This window comes from Lithobates pipiens, unplaced genomic scaffold (genome assembly GCF_037356315.1).
Source record: "Lithobates pipiens isolate NorthernLeopardFrog02 unplaced genomic scaffold, aLitPip1_a1.2 Scaffold_18, whole genome shotgun sequence".
Taxonomy (NCBI): domain Eukaryota; kingdom Metazoa; phylum Chordata; class Amphibia; order Anura; family Ranidae; genus Lithobates; species Lithobates pipiens.
The window spans coordinates 650,721,526-650,748,633 of record NW_027507758.1 but is presented as its reverse complement, the minus strand read 5'-3'; positions in this window follow the sequence as shown (position 1 = coordinate 650,748,633).

Sequence of the window (27,108 nt, the reverse complement as noted above, 5' to 3'; positions counted from 1 at the left end):
CTGCATGATCTGCTCCACGATGAATTCAACTTCTCTCCACCTGCCGCAAATCGAAGAAAATGAGGATAAATCAGAAAAAAAAAACGTGTAAGTGCACATATTCTTCACCGAGACTCTGCGGAACTGAAATCCGGGAGTGAAAAGGATTTCAGACGTTTATACTGGAGAGGTGAAACCTCTCAATTAATATTCACGTCCTGGGAATTATTCCTTTCATATATGACTTCCAGGAAGGTTTTCTGGAAATATCCGCCATTTCAGATTTGCTTTAAAGACCAAATCCAGCTCTAACCAACTTCTTCCCCCCTCCCCACTGTTCTTCAATCCTATCCCCCCCCCCCCCCCCAAACGCACCTACACTATATTACCAAAAGTATTGGGACACCTGCCTTTACACGCACATGAACTTTAAGCCCCTGTACACACGGTCGGACGTTCTGCCAACCAAATCCGTCAGATTTTGTCCGACGGATTGTGTCCGAAACTGTTGCATACACACAGTCGGACCAAGTTGTCGGAAAATCCGATCATTCAGAACGTGATGACGTAATTTTGTTACGATGGGACTACGTTCAGGCTAGTAGCCAATAGCTTTGATGTAGGAATTTGATCTGAGCATGCGTGGCACTTGGTCCGATCTGAATTCTCTACACATGATCGGAATATGTCCGATCGGACCAGTTGGTGGGAAAATATTTCCAACATGTTGAAAAATTGGGTCCGACGGATATTCCGACGGAATCAGTCTGATGCATACCACACACAGTCGGATTATCCGACGACACGGTCCGATAGGACACATTCCCGACGGATTCTCCGACCGTGTGTACAAGGGCTAATGGCAGAAAATATGCGATCGGATCGTGTTGTCGGAAAATCCGATCGCGTGTGGACTTTTTCCGTCGGAATTTCCGACACACACACAAAGTTTGAGAGCCGGATCTAAAATTTTCCGACAACAAAATGCGATCGTTTTAAATTCCGATCGTGTGTAGACAATTCCGACGGACAAAGTATTTTTTTTTTTTTTTTTAATTATAGCGCAAAAAATAAAAAATGCAGGGGTGATCAAATACCACCAAAAGAAAGCTCTATTTGTGGGGGGAAAAAAAAGACGTCAATTTTGTTTGGGAACCACGTCGCACGACCGCGCAATTGCCAGTTAAAGCGACACAGTGCTGAATCGCAAAAAAGTGGTCTGGACTTAAAGTGGTTGTAAACCCTTACAAACCACTCTGACCTACAGGTAAGCCTAGATTAAGGCTTACCTGTAGGTCCAAGCAATATCTCCTAAACCTATATGGTTTAGGAGATATTTGCCCGAAAACGGGCACCGCTGTCTACGGTGCATGCGCCGTAGACAGCGGCGCGCAGGCGCACTGAGCGCGGCAGTTCCAAAAATGGAGCTGCCGCATTTGTCGACTCCCATGCGCATGCGTGGGAGTGACGTCATCGCGGCTTCGCCGAATGACAGCGGCAGAGCTGCGAGACCCCACCAGCAAGATGGATGCGGCGGACTACAGGGGACAGCGGTGACATCACTGGTTCCTGTGTCAGGTAAGTGACACATAATGGGCTACTATGCGATGCTCTGTGATGCGATGCATAGTAGTCCATTATGCTTTACCTTTGCAGGGAAAAAAAGAGGAAGTAAACTCATCAGGGTTTACTTCCTCTTTAAGCCAGCTAAATGGTCCGGTCTGAAAGTGGTTAAATTCTGATCGTGTGTAGACAATTCCGACGGACAAAGTGCCACGCATGCTCAGAATAAATTACGAGACGAAAGCTATTGGCTACTGCCCTCTTTATAGTCCAGTCGTATGTGTTTTACGTCACCTCCTTCTCAACTATTGGATTTTTGGACAACTTGGTGCGTGTGCGTGTGTATGCAAGACAAGTTTGGGGCAAAATCCTGTCGGAAAAAATCAGACGGATTTTGTTGTCGGAATGTCTGACCATGTGTACAGGGCATAAGTCCATAGGGTTCAATATTGAGTTGGCCCACTCTTTGTAGTTATAACTGCTTCAGCTCTTCTGGGAAGGCCATCCACAAGGTTTAGGAGGGTGTCTATGGGAATGTTTGACCATTCTTCCAGAAGAGCGTTTGTGAGGTCAGGCGCTGAGGTCAACAAGAAGTCCTGTCTCGCAGTCTCCGCTCGAATTCATCCCAAAGGTGTTCTATCAGGTTGAGGTCAGGACTTTATGCAGGTCAGTCAAGTTCATCCACCCCAAAATTCGCTCAGCCATGTCTTTATGGGCCTTGATTTGTGCACTGCTCCAAATCATTTGGTGGAGGGGGGATTATGGTGTGGGGGGTTGTTTTTCAGGGGTTGGGTTTGGCCCCTTAGAGTTCCAGTGAAGGGAACTCTTAAGGCGTCAGCATACCAAGACATACCAAAAACAAGTCTTTGTGGGGATCTGTGGAACTAGTTCTCACTTGGCAACAGCAGCAGCAAGGGGAATGCTCTGCTGGGCGCCTTAAAGGGGCTACCGGTATGGGGCTGTTTTTCAAGGGCCCCTCAGTTCCAGTGAAGGGAACTCTTAAGACGTCAGCATACCAAGACATTTTGGACACTTTCATGCTCCCAACTTTGTGGGAACAGTTTGGGATGTCCCCTTCCTGTTCCAACATGACTGCCCACCAGTGCTCAAAGCATGGTCCATGAAGACATGGATGAGCGAGTTTGGGGTGGAGGAACTTGACTGGCCTGCACAGAGTCCTATTGGGTTGAGGTCAAGACTCTGTGCAGGCCAGTCAAGCTCCTCCACCTCAAACTCGCTCACCCATGTCTTTATGGACCTTGCTTTGTGCCCTGGTTCAAATCATTTGGTTGAGGGGGGGGGATTATGGTGTGGGGTTGGGCTTGGCCCCTTAGTTCCAGTGAAGGAAACTCTTAAAGTGGTTGTAAACCCTTACAAACCACTTTGACCTACAGGTAAGCCTAGATTAAGGCTTACCTGTAGGTCCAAGAAATATCTCCCAAACCTATACGGTTTAGGAGATATTTGCCCGAAGACGGGCACCGCTATCTACGGTGCATGTGCGTGGCATCGAAGATGACAGCAATGGCGCGAGTCTCGGCTCCCATGCGCATGCGCGGGAGTGACGTCATCGCTGCTCCGGCGAATCACAGCGCCGGGGCAGTGAGACCCACGGAGACCCACCAAGAAGATGGACGCTCAGAACTACAGGGGACAGTGGTGACTTCGCTGGCTCCTGTGTCAGGTAAGTGACACATAATGGACTACTATGCGATGCGATGCGATGCATAGTAGTCCATTATGCTTTGCCTTTACAGGGAATGAAAGAGGAAGTAAACTCATCAGGGTTTACTTCCTCTTTAAGACGTCAGCATACCAAGACATTTTGGACAATTTCATGCTCCCAACTTTGTGTAGTCACTTTAAAAAAAGTAACTATACATCCCTGTGACAGACTCACTGGAGACAGAGGCTTTTGGAGGGGACTGAATGCTTAGCCTCTTGTTTATCGACTATGGGTCCTGGCATTTGAGGGAGCTACAAGCATTTAGGAAGATATTCTGTTATGTAATGCAAAAGGACATTATTAAGGAGGCCATGATGGTCTCTGCCAGCTTGGGACTCATGGGACAGATATATGCGAAAGGAATGCTGATTAATGAGATCTGGAAAGCCCGGGTCTTTCACCCAATAGTTTTTTGTGCTCATTAACACACCTTCGTCTCCTAGAAAACGATTGGGGGATGTGTTTCTACTTATGTGTATTGTAAGTTGGGGGTGAGGAGACGGCAAGTCTACCCTGAAAGGTCATCTCTCTGAGTCACGTAGTCTGGGTAAATGATTAGATAACTAACTCATGTTAATTAGGTTTCTGGTTACAGTTTGTATTGTCAGCCTGCTGTATATATTTGTGTGTCATCTCAAATAAGTCAGTTCAGTCCATCTTCAGCAACCAAACAAGTATTGCCTTGTTTACTGGTTGTCAGCGGTTGGAATATCTGATATCTATATTCAGACTGAGAGGAAGCGGTATATGACTCTCTCAAGCACTCAAGCGGAGTGTGGAATGTTTAGTTACAATCCCTTTATATTAGGAGACAGGACTTGTCAGTCAGTCCGCGTACAGGAGGTGAACAGCGAGTACAATCTGTGTCATGACGTGACCTGGTGTAGCAGAAGTGAAGCCCCATAATAATTTACCAGGAAGGAATCTGAGCAGTGGCGGAGTTATAGGGGTTGCTGAGATCACCATGGTGACCAGGCCTGTTGCTGCAGGGGGCCCTGGAGGGCCCCCCATACGTTCTGATTAGGAGGAGCGGCAGGGGCAGCTGGGACAAGCTCTCCGATTGTCAGGCAAACAGTGCTGTGCTCTTTGTCTCCCCCTACAGTGCAGTACCCGGCAGGAAGAGCTAAGGTAAAGGTCTGATGCTTTTTATAAGACTATCTATCTACTGTATGTGTGTTTATATGTTTGTGCATGTATGTACGGTATGTGTATGTATGCATGTGTGTGTGCATATGTATTTATGTGAGTGTGCATGTATGTGCATGTGTTTATCCGTAGCGGTGCGTCCATAAGGGCACACGGGTGCCGCCCCCTCTCTCCAGCCATCCAATCTATGACCAATGGATAGTATGAATCTATCCATGGCCACCGCTGTCACCCCCATATTTAGGTGTGCGGCCCCTTTTTGGGCGCCTGCATTACAGCGGCGGGGGGTGTTTTTGAAGTACCTAATTAGAGCCATGCTTGACGCTCACAGTCCACCCAGGTGTGTTAGAAAATTGAATTACTATTTACTTTCCTAACACTGAACTGCCTTATCGCCAATCAGGTGTGTGGGTCTTTTACCCATCACCTGATTGGCTGAAATGATAAGCGAGGCTATTTGACGCCTATCAGGAGGAGAGGACGAGAGATGAGGGCGGCAGGAGGCGCATGGAGGACCCCGCATTTGATGGGCACAGTGGCGGCATTTGATGGCACCGTAGCAGAGTATAATGGGCACAGTGGCAGCATTTGATAGGCACAGTGGTGGCATTTGATGGTACAGTGGCAGACTTCAATGGGCACAGTGGCAGTGTTTGATGGGCACAGTGGCAGCGTTTGTTGGGCACAGTGGCAGAGTTTGATGGCACACTGGAAGCATTTAATGGGCACACTGGCGGCATTTGATGGCACAGTGGCAGCATTTGATGGCACAGTGGCGGCATTTGATGGGCACAATGCTGGTTTTTGATGGACACAATGGTGGCTTTTGATGGACACAGTGGCAGCGTTTGATGGGTACGGTGGCTGCAATTGATGGGCACAATGGCTGCAATGGATGTTTTTTTTCAGAATTTTTCAGTTTGCTTGCACCCCCCCTAAAAATGTTGAGCACCAGCCACCACTGGTTTATATGTGCGTGCATATATGCATATATATATATATATATATATATATATATATATATATATATATATATATATATACATACATATGTTTGTGTGTGTGTATGTATATATACAGTATATGTGTGTGTATTATGTGTGTGTGTTTATACATGTGTGTGTGTGTGTTTACATGTATGTATGCACATTTTCTGTATGCACTTTTAATCCTGACCCCCTATATGTGTACAATCAGAACCGATTTTTTTATTTCTTTATATTTGCTTGTTCATAGTACCAGCAAAAAAAAAAAAAAAAGCTATTCCTCTGAAAAGCAATCCATGCTCAGATCGCTTTTCAGAGGCATTTTGACAGCTGGTAAAGAGGCAATATGTTGCCTACTGACCGACCGCCTGTTTTAACCCCTTAAATGCATCATCACTACGCTGCAACTGCATGCAAAGCACACAGTTGCAGAGTGGTTGCAGGGCAGCCCCATTCCCCTAGGGCTGTACTTCAAGGGTGCCCTTGTTATGACATATTCGGCGACCCATCGCAGTTTGTGACGGGAGTGACCTTCCGTCGCCGCCATCTTGCTACACCCCACACTCATCCACAGTGAGGATACACTAAGAAGGGGTAAAGCGGACATGTTGTTACACCCACCGGAGTTTCGCATTTTAGACGTATTTACAGTATAACGGTAAAGTTAGTATATAGTGAAATACAGGACTTACAACTCCGTCTGACTACTTAGATGTTGAATTTTAAAAGCAGCGAATTTCTGTCAGATTAGCAAACCTCTGAGGTGAGCAGGGATGCCGCTGCTTTTAAAATGTAAGATCTAAGTAGTCAGACGGAGTTGTAAGTCCACTATTTTCACTAGTATTCACTAGTATATTTACTAGTTTCACTATATAAACTCACTTTACTGTTATACATACGTGTAAAATGCAAAACTCCGGTGGGTGTAACAACATGTCCGCTTTACCCCTTCTTAGTGTATCCTTACTGTGGATGAGTGCGGGGTGTAGCAAGATGGCGGCGATGGAAGGTCACTTCCGTAGCACCAAACTAACTGCGATGGGTAGCCGAATATGTCACCCCGACTAGAAAAAGATTGTGAAACACCGATATAGAGAAACCGATTTTCCTCCTGCAGTTGCTGATTGCCTGTGGGAGGGAGAGGAGGAGAAGGGGGGGGGGGGGAATGGAGAAATCGGTTCCTTTATATGCAGACGCCCACTTGTGACCGGGCCCTGGTGTTCTGACACCGGGCTTGGAGAAAAGAGCCCTGTCCAGGGGTCAGGGGGGCCCTTCATGGTTTCTTGCATCAGGGCCCTGAAGGTTCTAGTTACGCCTCTGAATCTGAGTACCGAACAAGTGTTTCTGCTTTGCAGGAGAGGACTTAAAGTGGAGCTCCGGCCTTCCCTAAAAAAACAAAAGTCAGCAGCTACAAATACTGTAGTAGCTGCTGACCTTTACTATAAGGGCACTTACCTGTCCAGGGACCCCGCAATGTCGTCACCTGAGCGAAATCCTCAATCGGCATTGGGTGCAGGCACCAGAATCTCAATTAACTTCTTGAAGTCCGCGCTATAGCCGAATGACGGCCGCAGCGCGGACCTGAATTTCCGGGAGGCCATCACAGGACGTCCTCCCCTGTGCACGCTCCCCCACACGCGCTGTGATCGCCGAGTCCCTGAGACTCGTGTGATCACCGATCCGAGTCCTGGCCCCTTACCATGTGATCAGCTGTCAGCCAATGACATGATCAAAACAAAAGCTCGGTGATCGTTTTATTTTTTATCCTCACGCTGAAAAGCCGATCACCGGCTCATATGAAAGGGACATCCGAAATGGAAGAGGAAATTGTGCCTCATCTATGCCACCTGCCATTGCCACCTGACAGTGCCCACAGTGCCCACAAATGCCACCTATCAATGCCCACAAATTTTGCAAAAACAAGAAAAGTTTTTCTTAGTGTAGCGATACCCCCGAAGGAGCTGCCTAAATTAGTTCAGTCCGTTACTCTCCCTCTCAACCCCGGGGAATGGCCTCAGCCCGTCTGGCCCGTCTGGCACAACTGGCAATGCGATTATATAGAATACAACAGCAATGACACATTGGTACAGTTCAAGTAATAATGTTTTCTTCATTTTATTCAGGCAGCAAGAACTCAAGATGCTATTGGTCAGCCAGATCCTGGACAAACAACCAGGATTTGGTTGAGTTTTTTTTTTTTTTTTTTAGTGCTCAAACAAATATGCAAATAGACAGAATCAATACAGTCAGTGACAGAGGTAAATACATAAATACCTTCTTCAAAACGATTGAGTACTTGTGGATATTACCTATGCTAAAGGGGAACCCCAAGGCCAAACTATTAACCGTTAACTCTAATGAGAGGTCTGACTTAAAGGTAATGGTATAAGGGCGCTTACGGCAGCAATAACAGTAATGTCTCCGTTGCAGATCTGATGGTCTTCACCGGCATGGAGGAGCTCATTGACCACTTCCCGCCCGGTCTATAGCAAAGTGACAGCCAGGAAGTGGTTCAGTTATCCTGACAGGGCGTCATATGACGTCCAGCAGGATAAGTCGGGTTTGTGCACCCTAGGGGGCGCACAGCGCTACGATCGCTGTTGCGGTGATTCACTCTGACATACCGCAACACTGATATCGGTAAAGAGCCTCTGACGGAGGCTCTTTACCATGTGATCAGCCGTGTCCAATCATGGCTGATCACGATGAAAACAGGAAGAGCCATTTATCGGCTTTTCCTCACTAACGTCTGACAGACGCAAGTAGAGGAGAGCCGATTGGCTGCTCTCCTGACAGGGGGTGGGTCTGTGCTGATTGTTTATCAGAGCAGCGCCCCTGGGGATGCCTGCCCAGGACCACCAGAGATTCTGCCAAGACCACCAGGGATGCTCACAAAGGACCACCAGGGATATGCCAATCAGTGCCCAGGCAGATGCCAATCAGTGCCCATCAGCAAAGCCTGACAGTGCCAGTAGTGATGCCTATCAGTGCCATCTATCAGTGCCCATCATTGCCCACTATCAGTGCCACTCTTAAGTACCCATCAGTGCAGTCTATCAGGGCCCATCAGGGCCCACCAGTGCCACCTATGTGTTACCGGCAAGTCTGTTTTATATGTGATCAGCTGTGATTGGACACAGCTGATCACTTGGTAATGGGCCGTTGTGATTGGCCCTTTACCCCGATCTGTGATCATCTGTGTCCAGAGGACACACAATTACAGGGGGCACCCAATAAGTATAAATTATGATATAGCGCTCTTAAAAAAATATATAATAATAAACAACATATGGAAAATATAAAGTTCAGTTCATTAATTAACAACTTCCAATGAGGTATTCTTGATAGTAATAATCGGATTCATACGTAGAAAAAGGGATGGTCATATTCCGATTCATATGCAAAATAGGGGAACCGTCACCAACACCCAAAATCACTGACTCTTACCATCAGTCTGCAAATCTAATCGCATGTCAGAATGGATCAAAGCAGATCTTATATCCCGGTTTCCCTTTATCGACACGAATGTAATCCTCTCAGAGAAAATCATCCAATGGGAAAATCTCTTTTTCCTGCTTAGTTAACACTTCACTTCCCAGGAGTTCCTCAAGTTGTTAAGTTTCAGACAGATAATTCTCCCAATAACCATAAAAGAAAAAAAGAGTGGTCCCATTGCGCAGATTTAATGATAGGCCAATAACTTTTTATTAAATAAAAAGATGTTCAACTCACATTTATGATGAGGTAAAAAGGCATCAAATAACATTCAGCAGCAAACAAAAAAGGATGAAGACCACTCCCGCGCTCCTTCTAGTGTCACAAGTCTCAAATACGCCCGACGTTTCGCCACCAACGTGCGTCCTCAGGGGCATGACCGTGACAATAGAGAGAGAGCTATATATACAGATAATAAGAACAATCAATCAATTAGAAAATTACCCTTATGCAGGTGTCATTGTGCGGCTGTAATGAGCAGCTCCATTCAAAAGCCCACATTCCCGCCATATTAAGCGTGCGTTCCACCTCAAAAATCAATAGAAAGGTTCGAATGAACAACATCCGGTCTGTCATGCGCTTCAAAACACCGGAACTTCCGGTTCATGGTGCGCACCAGCGGCCGGAAATAACTAGAGCCTCCGAAAAAAAAATTCTATTAAATTAAATTGAAAGAATTAGAAAAATTGCACCTTGTATTCCGAATCCGTCTGTCACCAAGACGGCTCAACCAGGTGAATATCTAAAGACATCAAGCTGGTATCCAACCTGTGCAGCCATCTGGTGAACCCGGAAGTGACATGTGTCTCACGACATAGTACTTCCGGTATAGACTTGCGCTCCAGCTCCCGGAACCACCGCACTAGTCGCGTACTTCCGGTTGGTCATAAGACAACAATCAACATAAACACGGACCTCCCACCACAAACTAGCATTGCAAATGCCACAGCGTCACCAATGCACACAAATGGCCCAAATCAAGAGGTCACAAAGCACACCGCACCAAGGCGACAGACTTCGGCACAAAATTAAGGGACAAATAGTGCAAAAGGAATGCACACACATTCCCAACAACGCAAATCATCATCCCCAATGACTTCAGCAGAGAATAAAAAAAGTACTTATTAGCCCTTCATTCAAAAAACGCTAAAAGACACTGGCAATCACGGTGGGAGAGCAAGGGGAACAGACAACAATTTAAGCTACTTTTAAATATAAATGTAAAACAGCAGAAAAAAATTCTTATAAAACAAAAAGAATTTAGAAATTTTTTTTTATTTTTATATAAAAATTAAAAAATAATTTTTCTTCCTATAAGTGTATGTATATAAAACAATGGCATCCGGAAAATTATCCCCCTAACGCCATAAAATTTATCATTTATACATCCGTCCACCCAAGGACCATGTGTATCTATATGGGGAAAGAAACCGTGACCACCACAAAGGAGTCGGGAGTGGTATCCATATACATTAAATAACTAAGTTAATAAAATAAAATAAAATAGAAAATAACAATAATAAAACATAAAAAATAATCAAAAATATTTTTCATAAGTTTTTTAATCAAATATTTGCAACTACCAAAATTATAAATGATAACCCCCATTAGTTGTTACTGATAAATGCATTCACATCCCTCTCGACATTCATGCCAAATGGGGCATAGCACTGGGCCTGATAAATCCATTTTGTTTCAAGGCGTGAAATTTCACGTACCATGTTACTGCCCCTCCAGTGCCCTTGGAATCTATCAATGCCCATAAAGATGGTACCCTGAGGGTTCTTATCATGCTTAAGAGCAAAATGCTTTGATAAACTGTGTTTCGGGAACCCCTTCTTAATATTTGGCTATATGTTCTTCCAGCCTGATATGTAGTTGCCGTTTGGTCCTCCCAATGTACTGTTTCGAACATGGACATTGTATCAAATAAACTACATATTTAGAAGAGCAAGTGATAAAAGGTTTTATCTGAAACGTCTCCAATGTAGAAGTTGATTGGAACGTTTCAGTTCTCCTGCAAGTAAGGGAATTCAATTTACATACAGGGCACTTCCTACACGGAAAACAAAACTCACATATTTTGAAAAAAGGAGGTCTTTTTCGGTGGACTAATGACATTAGGGGCCAATTGTAGTCGTAAAGGGGGCACTCCCCGATAAACGACTTTAGGACGTTCAGGTAGCAAAGAACTAAGAATTCTATCACCTTTGAGTACATTCCAGTATTTAGACATTATGGTTTTAATGTCATAATATTGATTCGAATATCCCGTGATGAACGAGAATTTGAAGGAATTATCTTCACTTTTCTCCCTCGTCACGAGCAACTCCTCCCTATCTCTATATAGGGCCGAAAGAAAAGCTCTTTCGAGGGCTTCCTCCTGATACCCTTTCTCTATAAAGCGGGCCCTCAGAATGATTGCTTCCTTAATAAAGTCATCGACTTCGGTGCAATTGCGCCTTAGTCGTAGAAACTGACTTTTAGGGATAGAATCCAACCAGATCTTATGATGGCAACTATTAACATTAATAAACCCGTTGCAGTCAGTTTCCTTCAAAAAGGTCTTAGTGACTATCTTCTTATCTATCACTTTAATATTCAAATCCAAAAAATGGATTTCTTTGCTACTAGCTTCAAATGTCAGTATTATGCCCCTATTATTTCTATTTAGCTCCAGAATAAAATCACTCAGGGACTGTAAACTGCCTTTCCATAGGAGGAGGATGTCATCAATATATCGTTTCCAGAGGTCCAACTCGGGTTTGGCCTCTCGATATATGACATCCTCCTCCCATTTGGCCATAAATAGGTTAGCCATACTGGGGGCAAATTTGGCCCCCATGGCAACACCTCTTTTTTGGACATAATACGAACCATCGTACCAAAAATAGTTTTTTTCCATAGCGTACTTGAGAAGTCTCATAATAAAGTCAATCTGTTGTGGATGTAAGGTATCCTGTTGTAGAAAATACTCGACAGCCTCTATTCCATGTTCATGTGAAATAATTGTATATAGGGATAATACATCTGCTGTCGCAAATATAAAAGCATCATCCCAACAGATATCGTTCAACAGATTTATGACCTGCTTAGAATCCCTAAGATACGATGGAGTATTACACACAAGGGGCTTCAAAAAATTATCCACATATTTGCCCACCCTGGAAGTAACCGAATCGATCCCACTAACAATCGGCCTTCCAGGGGGGCAAACCCGGTCCTTATGGATTTTAGGGAGATAGTAGATAACCGGTGTACGTGGCACAATCGGAATTAGAAAGGCTTTTTCTTTTTTCGAGATAATACCATTCTGGTAGCCTCTATCAACAATTTCAACTAGGTCTTTTCTATATTGTATCATAGGGTTCCCTTTTAGCAATGAGTAAGTGGCTGTGTCGGCCAAAAGTCGTGCCATCTCGGCCCTATAAGCTTCTTTGTCTAAAATAACAATTCCACCCCCCTTATCCGCGGGGCGAACTATAATGTCATCCCTATTTCTAAGTGCATCCATACCCCTCTTAAATGTGTATTCTTGTTTACTTTTTTTAACCTGTAGCTCCTGTAGGTCTTTCAGGACCAAATCTTTGAAAACTGCAACCGCTGGTGCCATAGGGCCTGGAGAAGCATAAAAGAGAAGCATTTGATAAACGTGTATGCTTAATCTCACTAGAGACCACAGCATTACTGTTAAAGGAATTCCCAACCATATACCTCTGGATGTTAATTTTTCTAACGAATTTGTGAACGTCCATAAAGGTTTCAAATTTATTTAGGGGTTTGGGGGGGGCAAATTTTAGACCGTGATTTAAAACGTCTTTTTCCTCATTGGTCAAAACTGGCCTCCGGGGGGGGGGGGGGCGGGCAGGGAGTGGGATTCTGGGAGGATGTCCATGGATGACATCTACAGCGCAGTTGGCAAGTGGCAAGTGGCAAGTGGCAGTTGGCAAGTTAACCCTTGGGGTTATGGAAGAAAGTGTGTTTTACAGTTAAACCTTGAGATTATGAAGTAAGGAGTGCCAAGAAGGAGGGGCAGCTACATTTTAGCATTGCCAATGCAATTGAGAAGTTTCTACGGGTTGGATAGTGTGTGTCTATGACGCTGACGCATTTACACCTCGCTATGTTGCGTCTTGCGCTCTCACTCCCTAATGAGGACTAGAACCCCATTAGGGAGATTTGCCCTCTCTATTTGTCCTGCTTACCTACTTGCCGCCCGCCATATAGCAAAATGACGTCTGCAAAGTGGTTGTGTTATCCTGACCGGACGTCATATGATGTCTTTCAGGATAACAAGCCGGCGATCGGTGGTGTGGTGTGTCAGTCTGACACTCTGATCTAGGTAAAGAGCCTATGACGGAGACTCTTGATCACGTGATCAGCCATGTCCAATCACAGCTGATCATGATGTAAACAGGAAGAACCGTTGATTGACTTTTCCTCATTCGCGTCTGTCATTCGATTAGCTGCTCTTCTGACAAGGAGGGGTCTGTGCTGATAGATTAACAGTGCACCCCCCCCCCCCCGAGGATGCCCACACTGGACCATCAGGAACGCCACCAGGACCACCAAGGATGCCCACCACCAGGTATGCCACCCATGGCCAGCAGGAATGCCAATTAGTGCCCACAATGGATGCCAATCAGTACCCACAATGGATGCCAATCAGTGCCAAACAATAATGCCTCTTCTGACTATTCTGGCAAAGAGCTACCACAAGATGCCCAGGATTTTTTGTAGAACCGAGACCTGCACAAAGTCACTAGGGCTCAGAATTTAGGCCACTACTCACAATGCCACAGGATCATCAGTTGCCTCCTTCTGATATGCACTGGGCACTCTTCAGTGAGGGAGACACGGACTCACAATACCACAGGACAGCTGGACACTCTTTCCCCAAAAATTCCACTGGGTATCCTCTAGTGAGCTCTCCAGATTGTAAGAAAATCCCAGACTTTAAAAGTAGCCCCCCCCCCCCCGCTTGGACTACAGCTGGGACCTCGATGACCTTCAAGTGGCATCTCCAACAACCTGACTTAAGGGGCAGAGCCCCTTAGACAAGGGACCCCTTTTGCAGGACTGAACATAGGACTTCTACCTCTCTGCTCCAGGCGCCATACTATTTATGGGCTCTCCAGCTCCCTACTGGACACCTCCCTGAGGATTGGCTGGATTCCAATAACAATCCATAATGCCTTTTTATTCTTCCTTCCATTGTGATTCTAGAATCCTCTAGAATGCAAGGGAAAGTAATCAAATCAGCAGCCTGTGAAACACTGAGCAGACTAAAGTAATCAACCACTACTCCTCTGGTTACAGGGGAGCCAATCGAGATTTACTTAGCAATCTACACTAAATATGAGAGTACTACACTTAAAGTGTTACATGACAGACTTGTCAAAGGGGGCTTCCAGATTATTCCAATAAGCCCCTTGCTCGCAGACCCCCACAATGACAGCCCCCCCACCCCAAAGCACCCACCCCCCACCCCATGTTAAGGGCATGTTGACTGGTATGGTTGAGGGGGGGGGGTCGCTCGTCACCCCCTTTTCCTGACCTGCCAGGCTGCAAATTCAAGTGTTCAGCAAATGGCTGAACAGGCAAATGTTCGGCCCAAACTCATGCTCGGGCCGAACCATTCGCCCATCCCTAATTCTGGGTGATTTTACAATAAAGAGAGTTCCAGTTCCAGTTTGCATCTAAGTTAGTGTCACATAGTCTTGGGCGCTCAGATACAATACCCGGTTCCTGGGTCCAGCCTGGAGAAAGCTATATCGTGACGGAAGCACCGAAGCTGGGCGTTGGACGGTTCCGTCACATGTTACTACATCCAGACGCCTGGATTCACTATATCTCCCACAGTACACAGAACATGGAAATGCAATAGTTTTAGTAAATATAAAGTGCTCAATACCTTTTTCATCAGCAGTTAGCACAGTCTTGTAAATTCTATGAGTGTCTGGTTAAAACTTGTAGGAGGAGATTTCATTCTGCTCTGACTGACCTATCAGGCTGCAGGACCCCTGACCCCTGGACAGTGCTGACGGGAGAGGGCATATGATCAGCACAGGGCCAAAGGAAAAACTCCCCAGCAATACACACCAAACTGAGCATGTGCAGCTTGTCCCCTAGTTTCTGTTCTATCTGCAGATAGATTAGGGACAGTGGAAGAAGGAGGGGATCAGAGAAGACCAGATTAAAAATCCTTTTTACACAATGCTGAAGATGAACCCCTTTAGGTTCCGCAGTGAGTATAACAAGCATGCTTTACTGCATATACAGACTCATTTTACTGTTGTGGTTTAAGTAACACTTTAACAAGTATTTAAAAGAGAAGTATGGCCAAAGCTCTTTTGTCTATACGTCTCCTGTGGGTCACCACAGAAGTGCAATAAGAAGAAGAAGAAGATGAAGAGGAAGAAGAAGACGAAGATGTAGAGGAAGAAGAAGACGAAGATGAAGAGGAAGAAGAAGACGAAGATGAAGAGGAAGAAGAAGACGAAGATGAAGAAGAAGACGAAGAGGAAGACAAAGAGGAAGAAGAATAAGAAGAAGATGAAGAGGAAGAAGAAGAGGAAGTGAAAGAAGATGAAGCGTAAGAAGGAGACAAAGAGGAAGAATAAGACGAAGAAGAGGAAGAAGAAGAGGAAGATGAAGAGCAAGATAAAGAGAAAGAAAAAGAGGAAGATAAGGAGGAAGAAGAAGATGAAGATGAAGAGGAAGAAGGGGAAGAGGAAGAGGAAGAAGAAGATAAGTAGGAATAAGAAGACAAAGAGGAAAAAGAAGATGAATAATAATAATAAGAAGAAGAAGAAGAAGAAGAAGAGGAAGAAGAAGAGGAGGAAGATGAAGAAGAACAAGAAGAGGAGGAAGATGAGGAGGAAGAAGAAGAGTAAGAAGAAGACAAAGATAAAGAGGAAGAAGGGGAAGAGGAAGAAGAAAAAGAAGACAAATAGGAATAAGAAGACAAAGAGGAAGAAGAAGACAAATAATAATAATATTATTAATAATAATAATAATAATAAGAAGAAGAAGAAGAAGAAGAAGAAGACGACAAATAAGAAGAAGAAGAACAGGAAGAAGAAGAGGAAGAAGAAGAAGAGGAAGATAAAGAGGAAGAAGAAGAGGAAGATGAAGAGGAAGAAGAATGGGAAGAGGAAGAGGAATAAGTAGACAAAGAGGAAAAAGACGAATAAGAAGAAGAAGAAGAGGGAGAAGAGGAAGAAGAGGAAGAGGAGGAAGAGGAAGAAGAAGAAGAAGAGGAAAAGGAGGAGGAAGAAGAAGAAGAAGAAGAAGAAGAAGAAGAGGAAGAAGAAGAGGAAGAGGAAGAAGAGGAAGAAGAAGAAGAGGAAGAGGAGGAAGAGGTATGAGAGGAAGAGGTATAAGAGGAAGAGGAAGAAGAAGAGGAAGAAGTGGAAGAGGAAGACGATGAAGAGGAAGAAGAAGAAGAAGAAGAAATTAAAATAATACAATTATTATTAATATTAATAATAACAATGATGATAATACTATTACTAATAATAATAATATTTCGCTGTGCTTTTCTCCCTGGGGACTCAAAGTTATGACAATTGGTGTTGGGGTCACTCTAAACCCTATAAGCCAGAACTTCCCCTAAATTCTATCACTCCTGCACTAAATGCTATTGCGGCCAACTACTGGCGCCAATGCAAACCAATTTGTGACAAAAGGCGCTTGGGCTTTGGCGCTTTCTACGTTTTCCTGAAGAAATGCTTTTAAATGCGAGTTGCCACTATTGATCTAAGTGCCGGCTGTCCCCATTCCGCATATCTATCCTTATCATTCTCGGAGGAAGTAAAAGCTTGACAGCTAAAGAGAAATATTGTGAAGAATCCGCACTTGTAGCATTGGGAGCCTTTTATGATTGCTCTTTGTGACGGGGCATAAAAGGATCAGTGAAGCAGGAAATTCTTCTTTGTAACAGTATCACATCTCTGGAGATTTGACTTTGTACACAATCGGGATGTGGAATTTAATTACATGCCATGGGTTTCCATACAGCAGGCAATGGCTGTCACTTTTGGAGCATCTTCTGTGTTTAACACCTTGCAGAAAGACGAGTTTCTGTGCGCTGGGCGATAAAGCACAAGTTTTTTTTTTTGTTTTTTGTTTTTTTTTAAGTTGTCATTTTTGAGTCTAACAATCTCCTGTTAGTGAAAACATGGGGGGTGGTGCTGTGAACTCCCCCATTTATCCTGAAGGAGGGTGAAGCTAGCCAACCGTTGTGGTGGTTCATCCGGAGAAAATCAGCGAACATCACAACTGTAAAATCCAACGCTTGTAAAACTTTATTATTCCAGAACAAGTTGCAAGAAGACTCACCTAGGACCCCCCTTCTGATGCTTTTCACCCACTCTTGTCTCATCTCTATGGCTGACCACTTGCCTGGATGGTGCTCTGAACTCCCACATTTATCCTGAAGGAGGGTGAAGCTAGCCAACCGTTGTGGTGGCTCACCCTGAGACAGGCATGTACTGGCCATCGGGACTACCGGGAGTTTCTCAGTGGGCCGATGGCTGAGTGGGCCACTCTGATGTAAGGGAGCTGGTGATGGGACTTTCTGATGTAAAGGGGCTGGTGATGGGACACTCTGATGTAAGGGGGTGCTGATGGGACACTCTGAAGTAAGGGGGTGCTGATGGGACACTCTGATGTAAGGGGGTGCTGATGGGCCACTTTGATGTAAGGGGGCTGGTGATGGAACACTCTGATGTAAGGGGGCTGGTGATGGGGCACTCTGATGTAAGGGGGCTGGTAATGGGACACTCTGATGTAAGGTGGTGCTGATGGGACACTCTGATGTAAGGGGGCTGGTAATGGGACACTGATGTAAGGGGTGCGGATGGGACACTCTGATGTAAGGGGGCTGGTAATGGGACACTCTGATGTAAGGGGGCTGGTGATGGGACACTCTGATGTAAGGGGGCTGGTAATGGGACACTCTGATGTAAGGGGGCTGGTGATGGGACACTCTGATGTAAAGGGGCTGGTTATGGGACACTCTGATGTAAGGGGGTGCTGATGGGACACTCAAAATGTATGTGGGCCGGTCTGGATGAAGTCCAGGGCCAAATTTCTGTCCCAGTCCAGCCCTGCCCTGAGAGAAGCAGCAGGCAACACAGCCGTATAGTCCTACGATTGTAAAACTTTATTATCCAAGGACAAACTGCAGGAAAGCTCACATAGGATCCTCTTGCTTACACGCTTTACCCGTGATGGGCTCATCTTCATGGCTTACCACTTGCCTGGGTGGTGCTGCAAACTCCCACCTCTATCCTGAAGGCAGATGAAGCTAGCCAAATTTTGTGGTGGCTCATCCGTAATAATGCCCCGTACACGCGGTCGGACATTCCGGCAACAAAATCCATTGGGTTCTTTCTGACCGATTTTGGCCCACACTTGTCTTGCATACACACGGTCGCACAAAGTTGTCGGAAAATCCCATCGTTCAGAATGAGGTGAAGTACAACACGTACGACAGGACTATAAAGAGGGGGCGGTAGCCAATGGCTTTCGTCTCGTCATTTATTCTGAGCATGCGTGGCACTTTGTCCGTCGGAATTGTCTACAAACGATCGGAATTTAACCACTTTCAGACCGGACCATTTTGCTGGCTTAAGACCAGACCACTTTTTGTGATTCAGCACTGCGTCGCTTTAACTGCCAATTGCGCAGTCATGCGTCGTGGCTCCCAAACAAAATTGACGTCTTTTTTTTCCCCACAAATAGAGCTTTCTTTTAGTGGTGTATTTGCTCACCCCTGTGGTTTTTATTTTTCGCGCTATAATTTAAAAAAAAACACATTATTTTTTACTTTTTGCTCTAATAAATATCCCCCAAAAATATATAAAAAAAAATTTTTTTCCTCAGACTCACGCAGGTCCTGACCGACACGCGCGCGCCCCGACGCCGGCGCGCACACGATGGACGTACCTGTACGCCAATTTGCCTGTCCGTGCCATTCTGCCGACGTACATCGCCGTGCGCCAGTCGGGAAGCGGTTTAAACGATCGGATTTGGTTGTCTGAAAATTTTAGATCCAGCTCTCAAACTTTGCGTGTCAGAAATTCCGATGACGGAAACAGTCCGATGGAGCCCACACACGGTCGGATTTTCCGACAATGCGATCCGATGCGTACGGGGCATAAAACAGCTGGCAGCACAGCCGTAAAAGTCAGAATATTGCAAAACTTTATTATTTCAGGACAAACTGCAAGAAGGCTCCACTAGGACACCATCTGACTCTTTTTTACCCACCCTGGGTTCATTCCTGTAGCCAGGGCAGGACTTAGGGTGGTGGGGGGCCCCTGGGCTTGAGTCACTTTCGGGCCCTACCTTCTATACATTATCGGATTTATCAGTGTACGCACCAAGGTATAACACGCACTTGAAGTTTAGGAGGGAAGTTTAAGGAAAAAAAACTTAAATGCCCATCAATGCACCCTTATCAGTGTCCATCTGCAGCCTTGCCCATCCATCTGCAGCCTTGCCCATCCATCTGCAGCCTTGTCCAGTGTCATTTGCAGCCTTGTCAGTGTAACCTTGTCATTTGCAGCCTTGCCCCAGTGTCATTTGTAGCCTTGTCATTGCAGTCTTGAAGTTTAAAAATGCATAGAAAACAAAATCGCCCATGGGACTTTAAATGAGTTGGTCATATAGGACATCTTAGATAGGTATAAAAATATATTTTTTTATTCGAATTCCAAAAGAGACATGGTTGAATGCACATAAACATAGTAGCATCATCAGGCATGACTTGACCGTTGACATAATAGTAAAATAGATCATATACATATACAACATAATACTCGACGCGTTTCGCGAGCTCGGCTCGCTTCCTCAGGAGTTGGTGTATATGCGAGATATCTAAAAAATATATATAATAGATAGCAGTAAGATATAATATTCAATGGTAATTTTGGTTAAAGAAAGAAAAAAAGGCATGTGGCCTTGTAAAGGGCACTCCATACTTACAATATGGACAATGAGTCCAAGGCACCGATCCATGTAGGCAACGGCAGAAAATATTCCAACCGGGAGCTGAAGGGGCGTAACCGACAGCAACCAAAACGGGGACCAGCAGGGGGCAGACTAGGCAAGAAAGAGAGCTGAGAGTGAGGTGTATCCTGAACTGCTCCATAAACCATAGATGTAATGGTAACTGTAATAAAATTATATATGTATCTAAATAAGGTAAAGTTAGGTAAATATAATATAGTATCACTATTTTATCAAAAAAAATTGATAATATGGGCATGGATGCGAACAGGAAAACAAAAGGAAAGAATGAAAAAGTGTGCAGGAAGAAAACAAAAATAATAAGGGAAAAAGATAAATAAATAAAATGAAATGGATAAGTGATTAGAGGAGAGGAAAAGGGAAATATTGATCCTGGGTGTGCCTCATTACCCACACACCACATAGATACAAGCATTTAGCAAAAGATTGTTTGTAAATATTGGAGTAGTCACCCATAAATGGTGAAGTAGTAGTCTAAAAAGTAGTCTTTTTATACATATATATAGATAATATCCGTATAATATGCCGGTACGGGAAGAGAGCACAGACTGGGATGGGTAGAAAGAAGGTGTAAAAACGTGAAGGGAATCAGTCAACCAAATAAAGAAAAAGAAAGAAAGATAAATGAATAGTATGTCCTGTGGGTAGTAGTAAGTGAAAAACAATGAACACGCAGTGTGTGTGGGTAAGTAAGAGTAGGTTGGGAAAATAACTTCGGTATCTCCAGTGTGCTTACCGCAATATGGAACCTCTCAGGTGTGAGAGGGCAGTCCAAGTGCAAGAAAAAGTTTAAAAATGGTGCCGCCGAGATACAGAGTCCTGTTTATCTTGGTGGCTCTCGGGTCCTCTCTTCGGCTCTCGGGTACTGTCGCAGTCCCGAGCGGAGCAGAGAGTAGCCGAGTGTACTCAGCTTGGCTCACGGTCACACCCAGTGCCTGTGTTAAGTCCATCATAGGGTGGGACTGGGCGTGACTGTGAGCGGAGCCGAGCCGAGTACACTCGGCTATGTATCTCGGCGGGGGGGGGGGCCCCTTTTTGGCGGGGCCCATGGGCTTGAGCCCAGTCAAGCCCAATGATAAGTCCTGCCCTGCCTGTGGCTGACCACTGTAAGGGGACTCCTACCGGACACCTGGATGATTCCCACACCAGATCTCGGTAACACAGATTGACTCCCGCCAGTGGATCTCCAAATGTGTTCAATTCTATTCTGGGCGCTTGCCCGTTTTATTAGGAATGAAAATGGGGTGGCTTACAATACATTCAAAATTTTACAAAGCAACAGAATAACAATTTCTATTAGAAAGTGTTTTTTTTTTTTCCATATAATGTGCAATTTCCTCATATTTTGTGTGAGATGGGCAAACATTGAAATGTCATATCAAAATGTTCCAATATGGTCCAAAACAATATAGCAATTGCAGACATTCTAAACTTTTAGTCGAAATATATCTCGCAGGTGTAAGGGTTAAATCTGCTTAGACCTGGACAATCAGTGGGAATTCTTTCAGAGCTCTGGAAGCATCCAATGCACACAAGAGAGTCGTTCAATGAATGCTTCGTTTTAATGGCAGGTGAGCAGAGTTATATACAGGATATGGACAAAAAAATATTGCACAACTAAAAGAGAAAGGAGGGAGGGAGGGAGGACAGAGTTCATCACATGGCATAATTCCTATATAAACTTATAGCATCTCAGACATAGTCTAAACTAATTAAAATTATTTAATGCTGAGGTTCTGTCAGGGACCTACCCGTAGGAGAACTGGCATCGATGGCCAGCAGAATCGCAGACCTGCAAATACTAATTCCCCAATGCTAATGCGCATGCGCGCGCACGGGCGAGGAAAACATATTCGCCAGTGTGCACGCTCGCTAATGCACGCACCAACGCGCCAGTACGCACACGTGTGCGCCAATGGCGCGCAATACGTGAGAGGCGCCAGTGTGCTATTTAAAGCCTGCTGCAGCAGTGACCAACTGCTGCATGATCTTCAGCTTCTTGTGTGTTCCTGAGTTCCTGTTCCTGTTGTCTTGGATTACCTGTTAACGACCCGGCTTGCCTTGACCCGTCTGATCTGTGTTGACCCTGGCTTGACCCTTGGCTTGTTCCTGTTTACCTACTTGACCTGCTGCCCTGTGTATGACCCCAGCTTGTTCCATTGACTTTGCTCCTGCTTGCTGTCCTGTGCATGAACTCCGGCTTGGCTCCTGACACGGCTTCTGGTTCCTTCTGCTGCATGATCTCATCTGGTACTCCTGAAGTACCTCTGCTCAGAGGTCTACCCAGTTCATCAGCTGCCTAACAGTGGACTTCTCTTCTCCACCTCAGCCTGCCGCAGCTAGCGGCTCCTGCTGCTTTGAGTTTAGCTCTCTCTGTGTCAGCTACAGGGGGCGCTCTGCAAGGGAAGCCCTCCCAGCATCTCAGCCTACGATCAGGTACGTGATAGGTTCTGACTTTGTTTGAAGACATCATTTCAAAACCAGTTCTTACCAGACCTTATCTATCCTGTGGTCATCGTGACCAACAAGACCTTAAAATAAAGATATTCCTCCGTCAGCGATATTAAAGTTTTAGTCACGTTAGCTCTTCTTCCTCCTTCAGTAGGAAAACACATTCTAAGTTAAAGTCAGATATTAGAAATATGAGAGAAACATGGAAATTTACAGAATACAGACAGCAGAAATATCATTAACCCTTCAACTACTTGTCTGGGTGGTGGTATGAACTCCCACATCTATCCTGTGGGAGGGTGAAGCTAGCCAACCATTGTGGTGGCTCATTTGGAGAAAACCAGCCGGCAGCACAATTGTAAAACTTTACTATTCCAGGACAAACTACAAGAAGGCTGACCAAGATCCTCTTCTTTACACGTTTCGCCCACACTGGGCTAATCTCTATGGCTGACCACTTGTCTTGCTGTTACTGTGAACTCCCACATCTATCCCGCGTGAGGATGAAGCTAGCCAACCATTGTAGTGGTTCATCCGGGGGAAAACCAGCCGGCAGCACAATCTTAAAGTCCAACACTTGCAAAGCTTTATTATTCCAGGACAAACTGCAAAAAGGCTCCCCTAGGGCCCCTTAGTAATGCATTTCGCCCACACTGGACCCATCTCTGTGGCTGATCACTTGTTTGGGTGGTGCTGTGAACTCCCACATCTATCCTGCAGGAGGATGAAGCTAGCTAACTTTTGCAATGGTTCATCCAGAGAAAATCATGCGGCAGCACAGCCATAAAGGCCAACGCTTGTAAAACTTATAATATTCCAGGACAAACTGCTCGAAGGCTCAACTAGAACACCATCCTAAACTTTTCACCCACACTGGGCTTTTCTCTGGGGCTGACCAGTAACCACTCGTCTGGGTGGTGCTGTGAACTCCCACATCTATCCTGCAGGAGGATGAAGCTAGCCAACCATTTTGGTGGCTCATCTAGAGAAAACTAGCTGGCAGCACAGCCGTAAAGTCCAACACTTGTAAAATTTTACTATTCCAGGACAAACTGCAGGAAGGCTGTCTTGCTGTTACTGTGAACTCACACATCTATCCTGCAGGAGGATGAAGTTGGCCAACCGTTGCGATGGCTCAACCAGAGAAAATCGGCCGGCAGCACAACCAGAAAGGCCAACACTTGTAAAACGTTATTATTCCAGGACAAACTGCTAGAAGGCTCAACTAGAACACCATCTTACACTTTTTCCTCACAATGGGCTCTCCCGTATGGCTGACCACTCATCTGGGTAGTGCTGTGAACTCCCATATCTATCCAGTTGGAGGATGAAGCTGGCCAACTGTTGTGGCGGGTCATCTGGAGAAAAGTAGCTGTAAAAGTCTGTAAAGTCCAGGACAAACTGCAAAAAGGCTCCCTAGGTCCACCACTGACGCATTTCACCCACATTGAGCTCATCTCTATGACTGACCACTTGTCTACCAGTGCCGTCCACCCCGACCATGTATCCCAGGCTCCACTGTCCCACCTGCAGGATTGGGACGGGCATGGCAGGTGTCAGCAGGAAGAAAGGAGGGAGCTCAGAGAAAATTCATATATTGATCTCCCCTGGCTGTGTGCTTCACTGGGGTCTGAGGTGACTTTAAAGGTCTAACACACCGCTGATGTCTCCTTAAAGAAGGAATGTAATGCCCTATGCACGCAGGGGGCTTGTAAGAGCCCTGTGTGAAATAATTAACGTTAAATGTTAAAACAAATAAAAATAAATGTAAGAATCAAAGTAATATAAATAATAATAATAAAAAACTACAAACATCTTTCAAAGCCTCTCCTCTCCCGATCATGATGCCTACATACAGTGCACATGGTGCTTCTACATATGAAGAAGACACCAATTGCACCATACATATTAGGTATTGCCACGAATTCCAGAGTGAGAGCAATACTTCTAGGGCCATCATTTATATTGAACCTCAAAATGATAAGCTGTTAAGGCTTTAAAAAAACATCTCCTGTTTAAGCAACTATCAAAGTGTGGAATTCTATCGCCAGCCTTTCCTTCGGCCCCTCAAGGCAGGCACTCCATCTTCTCCCATTGAGATCTCTTGAACTCTTAATTCAGGATATGTCATTACTAGACTGAGGCCGCGTACACACGGGCGGACTGTTCGCCCAACCTTGTTCGGCAAAGGCCGCGTACACACGGGCGGACTGTTCGCCCAACCTTGTTCGGCAAACAGTTTCATCAAACAGTCCGCTCAAAATTTGCATGAGCGGACTTGCCCACACACGAGCGGACTGTTTGACGAACAAGGTTGGGCAAACAGTTCGCTCAACTTTTGAAATGAACGGACTCGCCCACGTAAGGCGGAGGCAAATCCGCCCATTTCGAGCGCGTGTACAGGTAGGCGGGGCCCGCGAAGGAGACGTCGCGGGCTCCGCCGCCTGGAATGGGCTTAAAGGGGAACCCCAACGCCGAAAAAAATCGGCGTGGGGGTTCCCCCCAAGTCCACACCAGACCCTTGTCCGAGCACGCTACCCGGCCGGCCAGGAAAGGGGGGCGAGCGAGCGCGCCCCCCCTCCTGAGCCGTACCAGGCCGCGTGCCCTCAACATGGGGGGTGCCTTGGGGAAGGGGGGGCCGCGCGGCCCCCCCACCCCAAAGCACCTTGTCCCCATGTTGATGAGGACAAGGGCCTCTTCCCGACAACCCTGGCCGTTGGTTGTCGGGGTCTGCGGGCGGGGGGCTTATCGGAATCCGGGAGCCCCCTTTAAGAAGGGGGCCCCCGGATACCGGCCCCCCACCCTATGTGAATGAGTATGGGGTACAATGTACCCCTACCCATTCACCTGTGAACTAAAGTACAATAAAAAACACAACACAGAGAAAAAATATTTTATTGCACAGCTCCGGGGGTCTTCCGTCTTCGGGGGTCTTCTCGCCGGACTCCTCCGCTATGTGTGTGTAGCTCTTTTGCTAGCGGAGGAGTCCGGCTTTCTTCCTCCCCGCCGCCGGCCTCTTCTCCCGACTTCGGGGGTCTTGTCCCCCTCTTCGGTTCTTCTGCCGGGCCACCGCGCCTGGTCCGGTGGCCCGGTCTTCTGTCGCCGTCTTCCGTTCTTCTGTCGCCGCCTTCGGTTCTTCTGCCGGGCCACCGCGCCTTCTTGTAGCTCTTTTACAGGCGGTGGCCCGGTCTTCTGTCGCCGCCGCCGCCTTCCGTTCTTGTTCTTCTTCTTGTTCTTCTTCTTCTCCTGGAGATGTTGACTCGACGAGCTCTCCGGCCGGAATGCCAGAGCCGCGCTGTGCGGTCACTTATATAGTGACAATGGGGCGGTGTCACATGGTATATGTCACATGGGTTGGTCACATGGTGACCCCGCCCCCTTACGATGTCATAGTCCCCATGTGACATCAACCCATGTGACCAACCCATGTGACATATACCATGTGACACCGCCCCATTGTCACTATATAAGTGGCAGCGGAGCGTGTCCCTGGCATTCCGGCCGGAGAGCTCGTCGAGTCAACATCTCCAGGAGAAGAAGAAGAACAAGAAGAAGAACAAGAACGGAAGGCGGCGGCGGCGACAGAAGACCGGGCCACCGCCTGTAAAAGAGCTACAAGAAGGCGCGGTGGCCCGGCAGAAGAACCGAAGGCGGCGACAGAAGAACGGAAGACGGCGACAGAAGACCGGGCCACCGGACCAGGCGCGGTGGCCCGGCAGAAGAACCGAAGAGGGGGACAAGACCCCCGAAGTCGGGAGAAGAGGCCGGCGGCGGGGAGGAAGAAAGCCGGACTCCTCCGCTAGCAAAAGAGCTACACACACATAGCGGAGGAGTCCGGCGAGAAGACCCCCGAAGACGGAAGACCCCCGGAGCTGTGCAATAAAATATTTTTTCTCTGTGTTGTGTTTTTTATTGTACTTTAGTTCACAGGTGAATGGGTAGGGGTACATTGTACCCCATACTCATTCACATAGGGTGGGGGGCCGGTATCCGGGGGCCCCCTTCTTAAAGGGGGCTCCCGGATTCCGATAAGCCCCCCGCCCGCAGACCCCGACAACCAACGGCCAGGGTTGTCGGGAAGAGGCCCTTGTCCTCATCAACATGGGGACAAGGTGCTTTGGGGTGGGGGGGCCGCGCGGCCCCCCCTTCCCCAAGGCACCCCCCATGTTGAGGGCACGCGGCCTGGTACGGCTCAGGAGGGGGGGCGCGCTCGCTCGCCCCCCTTTCCTGGCCGGCCGGGTAGCGTGCTCGGACAAGGGTCTGGTGTGGACTTGGGGGGAACCCCCACGCCGATTTTTTTCGGCGTTGGGGTTCCCCTTTAAGCCCATTCCAGGCGGCGGAGCCCGCGACGTCTCCTTCGCGGGCCCCGCCTACCTGTACACGCGCTCGAAATGGGCGGACTTTCCGAGCGGGAACAGTCCGCTCATTTCGAAAGTACAGCGGACAAGCCCACACACGGGCGGACTGTTCGCTCAAACACAGTTTCAGCGGACAGTTTTTCGGAATTTCCGAAAGACTTTGTCCGTCCAACTGTCCGCTGAAACTGTCCGCTGAAAGCCCACACACGAGCGGACTGTCCGCCCAAACACTGTTCAGCGGACAAGGTTGGGCGAACAGTCCGCCCGTGTGTACGCGGCCTGAGATCGAGCTGGTATTAAAAACCTATCACAGTTCTTTTCCACTGACGGCCTTCACTCCTTCCAAGAGCTCAGTGCCAAATTC